Source organism: Pelophylax lessonae (genome assembly GCF_965119305.1).
Source record: "Pelophylax lessonae genome assembly, chromosome: 2".
Classification (NCBI taxonomy): Eukaryota; Metazoa; Chordata; class Amphibia; order Anura; family Ranidae; genus Pelophylax; species Pelophylax lessonae.
In genome coordinates, this window is record NC_138769.1 from 224,439,257 (window position 1) to 224,455,323 (window position 16,067).

Genomic DNA, 16,067 nt, shown 5'->3' on the forward strand with positions numbered 1-16,067 from the left:
CATGACTGACCTCCTGTACTCCTCTCCTCTCAATACCACCACATGACTGACCCCCTTTACTTCTCTCTTCTCCATACCACCCAATGTCTGACCCCCTGTACTCCTCTCCATACCACCCCTTGACTGACCCTTGACTGAGGGGGCCATTGGGTGGAGCTTGGGCGGTACTTACTTTTAAATGTGGGAGGAGCTTGGGCGGTACTTACTTTAAAATGTGGGAGGGGGTTATCAAATTTATCTTCGGGCTGAAGCCCCTGCTCTTTTTCCCACCTAGCAAAGCCCCTGGTCAGAGCACAATATTGGAGATGATTATCTCTGTGAAAACATGCATATAACTTCAACAAATTCTATGCAGCCTGCAAAAAATGTAACAGACTTTATAGAATTTCTGTGGAAGGTCAGTGACATGTTTAAAACAAAAAAACAACATTATTACACAATTTTCCACAACCATAGCACCATTACACACTGTGGCAATAATAATCTAAATGAGTTTAAAAAGGACCCACAGTGATGGGCACTGGTGAGTATGTCATGCTGGGACTTGTAGTCCTGTGAATGGACCTGCCAAGGTCTGCAAGTCCTCAGAGCTGAGGACATGACAGCACCCAAACTAGTGAAAGGCTATAAGTCCCAGCCTGAGGCCCTGAGATTTTTGTTTCACTAGTTGGGGGGGGTCAGGTCTTCAGTTCCGAGTGGTTGAATTTTACAAAGTACGTTGATAAAGTCCTGCAATTTTTGACATAAAACATTAGCTGCATCCCTTATTTTTTCTAATTCGTGACAGCAGTGGAACAAATCCATGGTCAGTCGTGCAATGGTGCCACTATCCACACCGCGGCCTGTAGTAATAAAGACATTTATCAAACCAAAATTGTCGAAAAGATAATGTTCATTATATATGTACAATACATGTGTAGGAGTCATACTCACTGTCATGTATTCTTGAAGAAACATGAGCGTCAGCATTTTCTCCATCCAAGCTCACATCTAGATTGGGAATGTCATCTTGGATGTCAATCGCAGAATCAGGGTATGTTGAATGTATATTATCTTCATTCGCAGTGGTTGTGCCCACACCTTATTATACAGAAAAGCAAAAGTTTACAGGGGATGTTGTTGACCTTTTTGGTTTCTAATATAATACTCAACTTTTCTAAAAAAAAAAATGGCTGAGAGAGAGACTTGTGAACAATAGCATAGAGAGACAGTTTTTAATTATATTAAATACTGTATAATTAAACTCACCTGTGCATGACAGATCTTTGCTGGCAATTTTCTCCAGTGCTTCCTCTTCAAATTCTAGATCTTGTATACTAGTTGTATCCATTGTCTTCGAACTATCCTCATCACTAACATCTACCTGTACGACTGTAGATTATAAAAAATGACATTAACTGTAGTATTCAGCAAGGCGAAAAAAATGTGACTGTACACTTTTTTTAAATCCACATTATTTTCTCTTTCTCTCTCTCTCTATAATATATATATATATATATATATATATATATATATATATATATATATATATTATAGAGAGAGAGAGAGAGAGTTATATACATACATCTTTTTACATTTATGTCAAATATGCAATGTTCATTGGATTGGACACAAATCATACATTATGTGCACCTACCTGTACTGCTCTGAAGGGTGTCTGAGTCCACGTTTTCAATTATTATCGTTGAACACTGCTCACTTTTCCCATTTGTGCTGTTAGCATATCTTTTCCTAGATATTTTCAGTTTAGAAAGGTGCTTCTTAATTTTTCCTGAAAAGACGAACATGTCATGTCAATTCTATATGCTTACAACAGATGCACAGCAGGTGCACGGTTCAACCACATTGCAAAAAACATAAGATTGAAAAGCCACAATACTTACTTTTCTTTAGGATTTTGTGGATACTTGCAAGCTTCTCAGGTTCTCGATATTTGAGATCTGACCATCTCTTTCTGACTTGCTCTTTGGATCTTTCAACCCCACACTTCTTTTGCAGAACTTGCAGAATTTACGTAAGAATCTGGTCCTTTCTGGCGTTTGGTTTGAGGTAGTTCTTCAACCGTCCATCATAATCGTATTTTTTGAGCAGGTGCACCATCTCCACCATTTCTTCACTGCTCATGGCTGTTGCCTTTGCTCTACCTACTTGGTTGCTGCCTTCTCCAGTGTCCTCCATCTTCCCTGTAGCCCTGTGTCGCAGATGGCGTCTGGCGGGCACATACCGACTCCGCGTGATATGGAAGGGCGGAGCCACGCACAGAACGCACAAGACGTTGGCCACGAACCTTTTCTAACCGTTAGCATACCGGAACTTTCGCCATTGTTCCCGAAGTTCTCCTGGAAAGTTCCTCTGTACTACGGAAGTTTCTTTGTGAGACTGACTTTTCTTTGTGATACGGATTTTTCCCCATCACCAAAGTTCATCCACCGCAGAATCTTGGCTGTACGAACGAAGGTAAATTCATTTCTTGACGAGAATATTCTTTGTAGTGTATATGTATATGTTATTACAAATGATGGTTGACATTCTTTTTGTATGTTGCAGGTGACAGACATGGCAGACAAGTTCACCTCACCTTCTTTCTTGTCCCAATTTATTGAGGAGTACCAAAAGATGCCCTGCTTATGAAAAATAAAATCTAAGGAATATTCCAACAGGGTTCTTAAAAATGAGGCTTTGGGAAAGCTAGTGGAGCTGTGCAAAACCATAAGTCCTAATGTAGACATTAATTATGTGAAGAATAAAATTTCCAATCTGCGCACAGTGTTCAAAAAGGAATTGAACAAGATCAAGGACTCAGAACGTTCTGGAGCTGGGGCAGATGACATCTACGTGCCAAGATTGTGGTACTTTGAAAGCTTACGCTTTCTGACGGATCAGTGTGACTGCAGGCTTTCATTGTCCACATTACCGTCTACCTCTACAGAGTCAGAGTCACCTGAACTGTTTGGAGAAGACAATGAGGAGATACCGCTCACACAAGAGCCATCATTGACCCAGGAGATCTCAGGGACGGCGGTAAGTTTATTTTTAATGTGAAATTTCTAATGACATTAGTTAAATGACAAAAGATGTTTATATGTTTTTCTCATTATCATCTCTAGGACAGCGATACTGTCATCCCCACACCTCGCTTGCCTGCAGCAAAGAGGAAACGTAAAAATATTGAGGATGCTACAACATCATTTTTGAGTCATGCGTCTGCAGCTCTAAACAAAAAATATGACGCTGCAGATGTGTTTGGGTTACTGACTGCCAATAAACTGCGTAGTAGGGCTGCTGAATATAATCGCCGAATCGATGCATCGCAATGCGACCCTTCCCGATTCTGCATCGATTCGGGGTGGTTGATAAATCGATTACCTAATGACGTCAGTTCCGGGGGCGGGGACAGAAGTGACATGGCGGCGCTGAATGAGTTGTTGGCGGCGGCCGGGCTTGTGGAGCACGGAGCTCCTCCTTGTGGCGCGGGAGAGGAGAGGAGGAGAGCGGGGCTATCAGTGCTCTCTCTGGCCCCGGGATACACACGCATCCTCACAATCGCTCCCTGTCAAATGCAGCTGCAGGGAAAGGGAAGCACTAACCAGCGGTGTCCTTGCCTGAAAGCAGAACTGGCCGAATGGAGAGACACACTAATGAGCAGTGACCAGGGTCCGAGGAGTGAAAGAGGATCGCAGAGAGGAGACAGTGACAATCCTAAGGCAGCATGGATAAGGAAAGCCGGTGGGCAGTGAGAGTTATGTCTGTTTGAACCGCTTATCTGTTAGCACGCTTCTCTCCTCTCTGATTTATAACAGCATTACAAGCACTGCCTGTAACACTGGTCGGCATGGATGAGCGGGCAGATGGTATGTGTGATTAACAATCGGAATTAGCTCATTTGCCCTGCTGAGTTGAACTTTCACTTTAGCCACTAAATGATCACTGCTCTCTGCCTCTCTGCTTGCTATGATCATTTACACTCAGTACTGTTTTTGAATATAATCCTGCTCGGCTTAATTAACCCCATCTTTTCTGCCCAAATTCTGCAGCAAATGCAATGCAAGACAACACTTTTAATCTAGCAAGAGGACTTCTTTGCATTAATGATGTGCAGTAACCTTTAGCAACCAAGCAGTGAACAGTTATGTGCAGTAACATCTGGCAACCAGTTACCAATAATGTTGTGCAGTAACCAGTAGGCCCTGGTAAGGAGGAATGCTGGGCTCTGTAGCTCTGTACAGAGCCCAGCATTCCTCCTTACCAGAGCCTGCTATACTACAACTAGGGGGACTACAGAGCCCAGCATTCCTCCTTACCAGGGCCTACGGTACTACAACTAGCATCAGGTAACTCTTCTAACCTGATGTGGCCTGCTCTAAAAGGGGATCTATGAGGGGACCTGCTCTACTAAAGGGGGATCTCTGGGGATGCTGGCCCGCTCTAAAGGGGGATCTATGGCGACCCTGCACTAAAGGGGATCTATTCCATAGATCCCCTTTAGAGCAGGGTCCCCATAGATCCCCCTTTAGAGCTCAGTTCCCCTGGATCCCCTTTATGGCAGGCCCAGGCTCCCCATAGATCCCCCTTTAGAGAAGGGTCCCCATAGATCCCCCTTTAGAAAAGGGTCCCCATAGTAATCGTGATGCATCGCGGAATCAAATCGTATCGAATCGCGACCCTAATAATCGTAATCGCATCGAATCTTGAGGTAAGTGAAGATGCGCAGCCCTACTGCGTAGCATGTCTGAGGAGCAAAGACAAATGGCGGAGTGCCTTTTATTGAATGTTCTGAACAAAGGTGTAAGAGGTGATATTACCAACAACACTTGTGTGTCTGAGTACATGGCTCCTACTCCACCTCCAACTCCAGCCTCACCTCTGCCAACATCGCATTGGCGTTATCCTGAACCAGATGGACATAATAACTCACCATGGCCCCAGGATTACCGATACACTAATTTATGATTTTAGTTACATTTTAAAATTTGTTTTTTTTTTGCTACTTTGCATTTGCACTTTTTTAATTATTTGTGTTCTGCTAAGTTATTATATTAATTTATTAATTTCCATTTCCTGTTGAGATGGGTAGTGTTCAATGTTTTGTTGATTTTGTTTAAACTAAAAAAAACTTATTTCATATATTAATAGTTGTGTTTTTATTTATCCAACACACATACATGGTAATATAATATCATGTAACAACATTGGTGTATAGAATATACACACCCCCTGTAGACTGAATACACGTGTATTGAAACTAATGAATTGGCAATACGCATGCAAAGACAATGGATATGTAAATTCTTCATAACACTGTCGTTTTCTCTATGCTAACATATATACATTGCTGTATAGAATACACATCCCCTGTAGACTGAATAAACATGTAATATAACTAATGAATTGCTATACACATACAAAGTCAAGTACAACGAAGATAGATACAAATTATCCATTTAAGTTGTTTTTTTTTCTGATAAACTTCCGGGTCGTCAGTAACTTCCGATCATGCGCGGTCTTTCGTAGCCGATTTTTCCTGGACGTACTGTGTACACATTAAACGAAAATTGGTCGTGCTGAGGACGGCCGAAGAAAATTTTGGTGTTTGTCCCTCCGTTTTTTTTCATTGAAAATGTCGGGATCGGCTGCTGAAAGTTGTGTACACACTAGGCGAAAATCGGACGATTTCACATCGGGCGGGGATTTTCGGCAGATTTTCTACTAGTGTGCACCCCACTTAAGTGAATTGTGATCAATAGCAAGATATGTATGCAATTTATTATTATAGATTATCGATCGCATCTCTGTTTCCACCATGTAATTTCATGATCTGATCAATAAAAAGATGATCGTATTCATGAACAAAGTATCCCAGTGCTGCCAATCACTGAAAAATTATTGATAATTTTCTGCCCTGGCCTCAGTTTGATCGCATCCGATCTGAATTGAGTCTAAATCGATCAGAAGGAAAGTTATGGCTATTTGATTGTTTGCAGATTTTATCATTTTAATCGAATCGCACATACAGTATCTCACAAAAGTGAGCACACCCTTCACATTTTTGTAAATATTTTATTATATCTTTTCATATGACAACACTGAAGAAATTACACTTTGCTACAATGTAAAGTAGTGAGTGTACAGCTTGTACAACAGTGTAAATTTGCTGTCCCCTCAAAATAACTCAACACACAGCCATTAATGTCTAAACCGCTGGCAACAAAAGTGAGTACACCCCAAAGTGAAAATGTCCGAATTGGGCCAAAAGCGTCAATATTTTGTGTGGCCACCAATATTTTCCAACACTGCCTTTACCCTCTTGGGCAGTGTTTCTCAACCAGGGTTCAGTGGAACCCTAGGTTTCCTCCAGATGTTGCTAGGGGTTCCTTTAGCAATGGGCAATTTCTGCCTCTCAGATAAGTTCCCCCTGACACCACTGATCTTTTTATCTATCTGGGAGAAGGTAATTCTTCCCAGTTTCCACAAGTGTAAGGAGCATTCATCCCACTGACCTTCACACTAATGCATCATGAGTTGTAAATATAGTCATTTTTAGCAGGGGTTCCCTGAGACCTGAAAATTATTTCAAGGGTTCCTCTGTATTGAAAAGGTTGAGAAAGGCTGCTCTTGGGCATGGAGTTCACCAGAGCTTTACAGGAGCTACTAAGGTCCTCTTCCACTCCTCCATGTTGACATCACAGAGCTGGTGGATGTTAGAGACCTTGCGCTCCTCCACCTTCCGTTTGGAGATGCCTCACAGATGCTCAATAGAGCTTGGGTCTGGAGACATGCTTGGCCAGTCCATCATCTTTACCCTCAACTTCTTTTGCAAAGGCAGTGGTTGTCTTGGGGGTGTGTTTGGGGTCGTTATCATGTTGGAATACTGCCCTGCAGCCCAGTCTATGAAGGGAGGGGCTCATGCTCTGCTTCTGTATGTCACAGTACATGTTGGCATTCATGGTTCCCTCAATGAACTGTAGCCCCCCAGTGCAGCTCTCATGCAGCCCCAGACCATGACACTCACACCAACATGCTTGACTGTAAGCAAGACACACTTGTCTTTGTCCTCCTCACCTGATAGCAGCCACACATGCTTGACACCATCTGAACCAAATACGTTTATATTGGTCATCTTGGTAATCCATGTCCTTACTCTGCTTGTCTTCAGCAAACTGTTTGCTGGCTTTCTTGTGCATCATCTTTAGAAGAGGCTTCCTTCTGGGACGGCAGCCATGCAGATCAATTTGATGCAATGTGTGGCTTATGGTCTGAGCACTGACAGGCTGACCCCCCCAGCCCTTCAACTTCTGCAGCAATGCTGGCAACATGTATTTCCTAAAGACAACCTCTGGATATGAAGCTGAGCATATGCCCTCAATTTCTTTGGTCAACCATGGTGAGGCGTATTCTGAGTGGAACCTGTCCTGTTAAACCGCTGTATGGTCTTTGCCACCATGCTGCAGCTCAGTTTCAGGGTTTTGGCAATCTTCTTATAGTCTAGGCCATCTTTATGTAGAGCAACAATTTTTTTTTTTTTTTTTAGATCCTCAGAGAGTTCTTTGCCATGAAGTGCCATGTTGAACTTCCAGTGACCAGTATGAGAGTGAGAGGGATAACACCAAATTTAATACACCTGCTCCCCGCTCACACCTGAGACCTTGTAACACTTAACGAGTCACATGACCCCGGGGAGGAAAAATGGCTAATTGAGCCCAATTTGGACATTTTCACTTTGGGGTGTACTTACTTTTGTTGCCAGCGGTTTAGACATTAATGGCTGTGTGTTGAGTTATTTTGAGGGGACAGCAAATTTACACTGTTATACAAGCTGTGCACTCACTACTTTACATTGCAGCAAAGTGTAATTTCTTCAGTGTTGTCACATGAAAAGATGTAATAAAATATTTACAAAAAAGGGGGTGTTCTCACTTTTGCGAGATACTGTAGATTGGATAAAACAAATTGAAGCATGAATGACCATTGTAGATCTTAGTCAACTAGAAGAAAACACAGGCGCCACTCTAAGTGCAATAACTTGTAACTTCTTTATTGGATTAACCGCTAAAAGGGGGGTACTCACAAAGGGATGAAATAATACAGCTCATAAGCACACTCCGGTGAGGATCAGGATGGCTCGAGTGGTAGCAGGTAGATAGGCTGTAGCGGTAGCTGCCGCACTTCCTAGTCCCGGGGACACTCCAAACACCATCCGTCATCACTTCCGCGAGCGGGATTACGTCAGGGCGCCGGCGACGCGTTCTCGGAGCATGCGCTCCTTCCTCAGGCCGAGGAAGGAGCGCATGCTCCGAGAACGCGTCGCCGGCGCCCTGACGTAATCCCGCTCGCGGAAGTGATGACGGATGGTGTTTGGAGTGTCCCCGGGACTAGGAAGTGCGGCAGCTACCGCTACAGCCTATCTACCTGCTACCACTCGAGCCATCCTGATCCTCACTGGAGTGTGCTTATGAGCTGTATTATTTCATCCCTTTGTGAGTACCCCCCTTTTAGCGGTTAATCCAATAAAGAAGTTACAAGTTATTGCACTTAGAGTGGCGCCTGTGTTTTCTTCTAGTTGGCCCCAAACAAATCTTCTACTTGTTACAAGAGCTGCCTCAGGAGTGCACCTTGAGCTTTCTATGGATTTTATGGACTTTTCCATGGACTTTATTATACATGGATTTTTCAATTAATTAATGTTTTAATCTATCAACTTTTAATATTGTCCTTCCGATTGATCATGTGTGTCTAGTGCTACTGGTATGGCCCCTGGTGATTATTGTTCCCCGTTGTGCGCCAGCTATTTATTTATTTTAGATCTTAGTCAACCAATGGGAAATCCTTTCCTGTAGTACAGCAGAAGCACCAACCTTTTTTTTTTGTTCTATACTACATCCCACATTTTTATGTACGGTACAAATGACATGCAAAACAGGTTCAGCTTCTATGCAAAATAACTCTGCTATAATTGCAAAGTATAAAGTAATCTAGGCACATTGGTTTAGATTTTCCAAACAGAAGATTTTACTTCTAACCTCGGAAGACGGTTAACTCCCATAAGTACGTAAGTCAGCCACTTTATTAGGAAAAGGCATTTCGTCTAGTCAGGCAGGCAGGTCACTTTTACAGACAGGTGTGCCCAAGGCCTATTGTCAAAGCGCTCTCTGTAATCTCTAAACACTGGTTAAACTTTCAGTCGTTTCCATAGAGATATTACCATGGCTCATTCAGCCCTCCGGGGAGATTATTACAAAGGCTTCTGACAAACGCAAAACCTGTTGTGACCCAGAACAGCTGCCTGCAGGTACAATATGTCAACAGCTTTTTATTTGGGAAGTCTTCAAACTTTTACATTAAAGCGCGCAAATCGAGAATCGGATAGCTGGGATCTTTAACTGCACTCAGACCAGCAGTTTTGGGTGTGAAAAGAACTCTAGAATCGGTGTCACACCCGGAAGTGAGAAGTATTTTAACTGCGTTACAAAGCAATAAACTTCCAGTCTTTTTGAGACACAAGCTGTGGCTGTGAAATATATAACCCTTTGGAATTCTTACAGGTAAGGTATTTACAACTTACTAGAGTTTTACTATTTTATACTAACTTAACTTAGTTTTATTAAAATACATTTTCCCTTTGTAGAAATTAGGGTCATCAAATATCAATTGTATTACCGTATTTACTCTTGCTATCTCAGTAAATCACAGATTAATGTTTCCAAATACTAAGAAAAATTTGTCCTGTTTAAACAGAGTATTAGTTTAGCTTAACTCAACCATGTGTGTGATTATAGTAATCAGGTTGTGTGTCCAGTAGTATATGGGTCTTGCCAGGGATCTAAGGAGAATGGAAACATGTTACTACAGACCCTTCCTTCCAGATGCTTTCTTCTTAAAGCCAGCCATAGAGGGATCAAAATGTGGCCGATTCAGCAGCAACTGGCGCAATTTCAATCTGTGTATGGGCAGGTTGGTTGTACTGAAGACACAACCAGTAATCATTGAAGTCTGCCTGTGGGAAAGCTCCCCACCGGCAGAACACAATAGCACATCGGGAGGTATCCCCCCCACTGATTGTGTAGATGGGGGAATTCAGCAGTTTTCTTTACTTCAACTCATGGTTGAGGGAATGAAAATTTAATGCTGTATAGCCTGCTTAAATCATCTATAATATGGTCTGAAAGGATGGTAAATAAATAGTTTCAGACTTAACATATGGCATTTAGGCAGGCCATATATTTCTTTCCTATAAACACGGGTTAAGCCCACGTTTACATTGGTCTGATATGACATGCGAGTTGACATGTCAAATCGGAGCCAATTTCTGGCATCTATACCATCCGAATCGGTGCGACACTGACTTTGCGGCGCCGCACCGATTCCCAAAAGTAGCTTCTGTACTACTTTTGGTGATTTCAGTGGTAGATTTCCATAGACATCTGTGCAGGAACCCACACAGATGTCTGCGAAATTGCCCCTGAAGTCAGACTGAAAATGCAGGCTTGAAATCATTCAGCTGATTCCAAAATGACCTCAGTGTGAACCTGGGCCGAAGGAAAGAAAATTGCTTGATTCCCCCATAAACAGTCAATGTTAGTAGGGGAATCTCTCCTGCAGCGCTTTTGTGTTCTGCCTGTGGGGAGCAAGGGGAGCCTTCCTCATCGGCAGAATACTATAGCTGCCAGCAGTTATCAGGCAAAAAAAAAGTCTGAAAGGCTGGTTGTACTGAACTGAATCGATGGATCGACTTCAGTACAACCAGCCTGCCCATAGACAGACCTGCTGAACCGGCCGAATTGCAATCTGTGTATGGCCAGCTTTAGCCTTTCTTGATAGCTTTTCTAAAGATTTAATGGTGGAGTGGGTTGAGTGAGTTCATAATATGGTTGGCAGATCTAGTAAATATAATCATGTTATCAGGACTAACAAAGTCAACAACAATCGAAATAGGCCTTTTCTGAAACTTTTTGTTTACTTGTAAGAATCTGCTTTTTTTGCTAGAAAGTTACTTAGAGCCCCCAAATATTCTATCTATCTATCTATCTATCTATCTATCTATCTATCTATCTATCTATCTATCTATCTATCTATCTATCTATCTATCTATCTATCTATCTATCTATCTATCTATCTATCTATCTATCTATCTATCTATCTATCTATCTATCTATCTATCTATCTATCTATCTATCTATCTATCTATCTATCTATCTATCTATCTATCTATCTATCTATATATATATATATATATATATATATATATATATATATATATATATATATATATATATATACAGCAGTTTTTTTAAAGCAAATGTTTTGGAAAAAATATACTTTAATGAATTTTAAAGCATACAAACACAATATAATGCCCCATTTTTGGTACAATATAACAGATGGTGTTATGCTGAGTAAATAGATACCTAACATGTCATGCTTTAACCACTTAAGCCCTGGAAGATTTTACCCCCTTCCTGACCAGGGGGTATTTTGCGATTCGGCACTGCGTGACTTTAACGGACAATTGCGCGGTCGTGCGACGCTGTACCTAAACTAATTTGACGTCCTTTTTTTCCCACAAACAGAGCTTTCTTTTGGTGGTATTTGATCACCTGTGCGTTTTTTTGATCACGCGCTATAAACAAAAAAAGAGCGTCAATTTTGCAAAAATAATATTTTTCAAATTTTTTGTATGAAATTCCCCCCAAAAAAAAGTAAAAATCTAAATTTTTTAACATTTTCGGCCAATTTGTTTTATGCTACCTGTTTGGTAAAAAAAATCGCAAAAAGCGTATTTTGATTGGTTTGCGCAAAAGTTATTGCGTTTACTAACAAAGGGAAAGATTTTTGTCATTTTTGTTGCTTTTTTTTTTTAACGCGTAATGGCGGCAATTTGCGATTTTTTTTTGCGGTACTGCGACATTGGGGCGGACAGATCGGACCCTTGACTGACATTTTTGACACTTTTGGGGTTACCAGTGACATTTCTACAGTAATCAGTGCTATATATATGCACTGTTACTGTAAAAATACACTGGCAGTGAAGGGGTTAACTTTATTTGAGAGGGAGGGGCTGTGTGTGTCCCTAGGGGCGTGATTCTAACTGTGATTGGCTGTCTGTTGAGCTGTAGTTACACTGATCAACGGTCCTACATTGTAGAACCGTATGATCGGTGTCTCTACACAGGGGAGAATGACAGGCAGCTTGTTTACACAAGCTGCCTGACTTTCTCCCTCTCCCCCGCCGATTGCAGAGTGAGCGGCGGACATCGGGTCCGCCGGTCACACGCGCGGGGGGGTCCCCAGAGCCTCACAGGCTAGTGACGTATATTTACGTCACTTTGCCTGTGAGGGGCTGACAGCCGCAGTAAATCTACTTGCGGCGGTCGGCAAGTGGTTAATGTTGCAAGCCAAACTATGGTATTTAAAAATCTCCATAGGCGACATTTAAAAGCCTTTACAGGTTGTCAGTGGAGAGTTAAAGAGTCAGAGTAGGTCTGGTGCTAGGATTGTTACTCTTGCTCTGATGTTCGCAGCAATACCTCATGTGTGATGCGATTTCCATTTACATTTCTCTTTGCATGCAAGCTTGAGGTGTCAGGGGCACTTAAAAAAAAAAAAAACGTGTTTCTGTTAATTTTTTTTTTTTTTTATCACTTTTATTGCTCTAACAAGGAATGTAAGCATCCCTTGTGACAGCAATCGGCAGTGAAAAGTAATTTTTATAGAGAGATCTGGGGTCAATAGACCCCAGATGTCTTCTCTGCTCTTAAAAGCATTTTATCACACCAAGATCGGTGCGATTGGAGGCTTTCCTATTTTAAAAATGGCGCTGTTTACATCTGGGGAAACTGGAAGTGATGAAAATGCTTGTTGCTTCTGGTTTCCTATAACATAGAGCTCACCAGGAAACTTTCAGTCCTCGAAAAGCTCTATAGTAAACTGGTGTAGGCACCACCTTCAGTTCTGGGTTCTCTGGAGGGATGGAGAGCCCAGAGAGGCACTGTAAAAGCCTGTAAAAGCAACCCAGCGGCTAATTAGCCGCTAGGATGGCTTTTACAAAAAAAAAAGCTGCCCACTGGCAGAAAAATTAGACTGGCAAGATACCTGTTGGGGAATCCCGCTGTCAGGATACAATGACAGAAATGGGAAGATTCCCCCATCAATCTTGAATGTGTGGATGGGGGAATCTGTTCAGTTTTTTTCATTCAGCCTTCTGGCTGAACAAAAAAAAATGAGCCGTGTATGGGCAGCTTTACTGCACTGATCACCAGGTGAAAACAGAGGGGGAAAAAAATAAATCTAATGCAGCCACCATATCGAATGACTGGTAAGCTGCGGTATATTACATTTTTGGTTTTGGGTTTAATACTGCTTTAAAGCGGAGTTCCGGGCACAGAAATGTTTTTTCAATGAATATACCCCCGGGACAGTCAGGGCTAGTACATTTCACAATGGCTAGTCTCTGATCTGTCCCGGTTCACACTTAGCTGCAAGAAGAAATACTCACTTTTAAAATTTCTTCTCCGGCATTGCCATCTCTGTTGTGGGCAGCTGAAGCCAGCGCGATCCTCTTCTGCGTCCTCTTCCGCGTCTTCTTCTCCCAGAATGCGCCTTCACCGGCCCCTCTCGTCACTTCCGGTGCGGCGCCGCATTCCTCCACAGCTTCTGGGCATTCCCAGAAGCTGTTTAGCAGGGAATGCGGCGTCGCACCGGAAGTGACGAGCGGGGCCGGTGCCGTCGCATTGATTCCTGGGAGCGATGACGTTCAGCTCCCAGGAATCATTGCAAACCGGAAGTGACGGCGCGGGCCGCGGCCACAGAGGGAGGAAGTGGAAAATAGGTGAGTATTTCTATCTACAATTACAAGGTAAGTAAAAAAAAAAAAAATCCTATCCAATTCCTTTTCAGGTGAAGAAGAGCAAGCGGATGGACACAAAATCGAGTAGGTCGATTTTGTGCCCGGAACTCCGCTTTAAGCATTTTTTTCCATTCGTTGATGTGCATTTTTGAAGTGTTTTACAAGTGAATGTGCGTGTGTATGCAAGTTCAGGCATTTTTTTTTTTTTGGGCAAATGAAAAACAGGATAGTCTGTGATATCATATGTATACATATATCATATGTATGCATACTGGGTCCTACAAACATGTAGATGCTTATCATAGGCTGTTTTGCTTTGTGGCAGAGTATGACTCCCAATCTGGGTACACCTGATCCCAATATCCTCCCAGGACCTCTGCCTCTTGCTCCTGCTTTTGTAAGGAGCATCTCTGGGATTGTGAAGACTTGGGGGGAAGACTGCCTCCATATCCAGTATAGCAAGGTCTTGCTCCTACAATTTTCTTTCCTTAGCTGGTATTCCTGGCTGGAAGCAGAGGGGGAAGAGAGCAGAGGAGAACAGGGATTCAGACGTAAAAACGCATGCATAAACCCACATGTACAGGCCCTTTGATTTAAGTTTATGGGGCCAAAAAACATCCACCACATGTTCTGCTGTGGGGGGTTAATATGAACTCTAATAAGCACTTGTCAAGAGTCCTGAATATACCCTCCCTTTCCACATCCCTCATCCATTCATTAAAGCTGTAAGTTAGCTTCCATCGATGAAACGCGATCTATATATGGAGGATAGGCGGATGAATTAAAGGTCTGCTTTTTCTATTCATAGAGTACTTTTCATTAATGGTACCTATAGTACAGCTTCTATGAACAGAGGAGGGATGTGGAAAAGGGGAGTATAGTTGGGAGCTTTACAAGTGCTTATGAGAGTTCATATTAACCCCCCACAGCAGGGCTGCTAAAAGAGGGGTACCACCAGTCCTCCAGGGGGATCAGTGTGGGGGGGGGTGTAGAGCATAGCAATTACAGAATTATGCCCTCTGTCTGTGTCTCTCCCTGCAGCAGCTGAAAGAAAGTTTCTGCCCCTCTCCCTCCCATTGGCTTTTGGCTGTTGTAGGGAGAGACACAGACACAGGACATCATTCTCGAATTGCCCCCCTCCCTGCACCGATTCTTCTTCCTGTCCTGCTCACTTAAGATTCCAGTTTGGGCTGCCCTGTGTGCCCAGGCCCCCTTCCTACAGCTTTGCCGGCTTCCCTCTCCTGACGGCTGCTGTGGGTACACAGGGGGATGTGTCAGGATTGAGAGCAGTGAAAGGGGACAGTTAATATGTAATTTACTGGCTTCTTTCTTTTCTGAATGGACACAGTGAGTGATCAGTACTGATCACTCCTGTGTCCATTTATAACTGAAGCATAGCGACAATTTTGAAAAAAAAAAACAATATTTTTTAAATTCTGCTATCAAACACGTCCAATAAAAAAAATGTAAAAAATCTAATTTCATCATCAATTTAGGTCAATATGTATTCTGCTACATGTTTTTGGTAAAAAAAATCCCAATAAGCATATATTGATTGGTTTGTGCAAAAGTTATAGCGTCCAAAAACTATGGGATATATTTATGGAATTGTTATTTATTTTTATTTTTTTACCAGTAATGGCAGCGATCAGTGGCTTAGGGCTCTTTCACACGGCCGCTCCGTGTGAGAGCTCCGCTGCGGTCCTTTTTTTTTTTTTCCACGGAGCTGATGACATTTCTGTCATCCGTTCCGTATGCCCGCATATCATCCCATCCGTTTGCGGATGATATGCGGACATAATGTAAGTCTATGGGGGTTTGCGGATGTCAGCGGATGACACCGCTGACATTCGATTTTCCTTCCTTTCCGTTTTTTGAACGGAACAAAAATAGGGTTTTGTTCAGTTCCAAAAAACGGAACAGTACTGACAGGAAGAAAATCGGATGTCAGCGGATGGTATTCCGCTGACATCCGCAATGCCATAGACTTACATTATGTCCGCAAATCATCCGCAAAAAAATAGGATGATTTGCGGACATACGGAGCGCCCGTGTGAAAGAGCCCTTATAGTGGGACTTCGATATTGCAGCGGACAAATCGGACACCTAACTGATAGTTTTGACACTTTTTTGGCGATCAAAGGGTTAAATGTGTTCCAACATGTTTTACTGTGTACTGTGTGAGGTGTTTTTACTATGCAATGTGCTGTATTTTCTTCCTGCTTTG

General features: G+C 42.4%; 1 protein-coding gene across 2 annotated transcripts in view; it reads left to right on the forward strand.

Moving 5' to 3' along the window:
• The first annotated feature begins 9,042 nt into the window (after nt 1–9,042).
• Nucleotides 9,043–16,067, forward strand: part of LOC309546357 (uncharacterized protein) — a 72,704-nt gene continuing 65,679 nt past the window's right edge. The window contains exon 1 of one of the 2 annotated variants that reach the window (XM_082245994.1): nt 9,043–9,539. The gene's annotated coding sequence lies outside the window, so the exon portion shown is untranslated. The remainder of the gene's footprint in view (nt 9,540–16,067) is intronic. The other variant, XM_082245993.1, reaches the window with a different exon arrangement.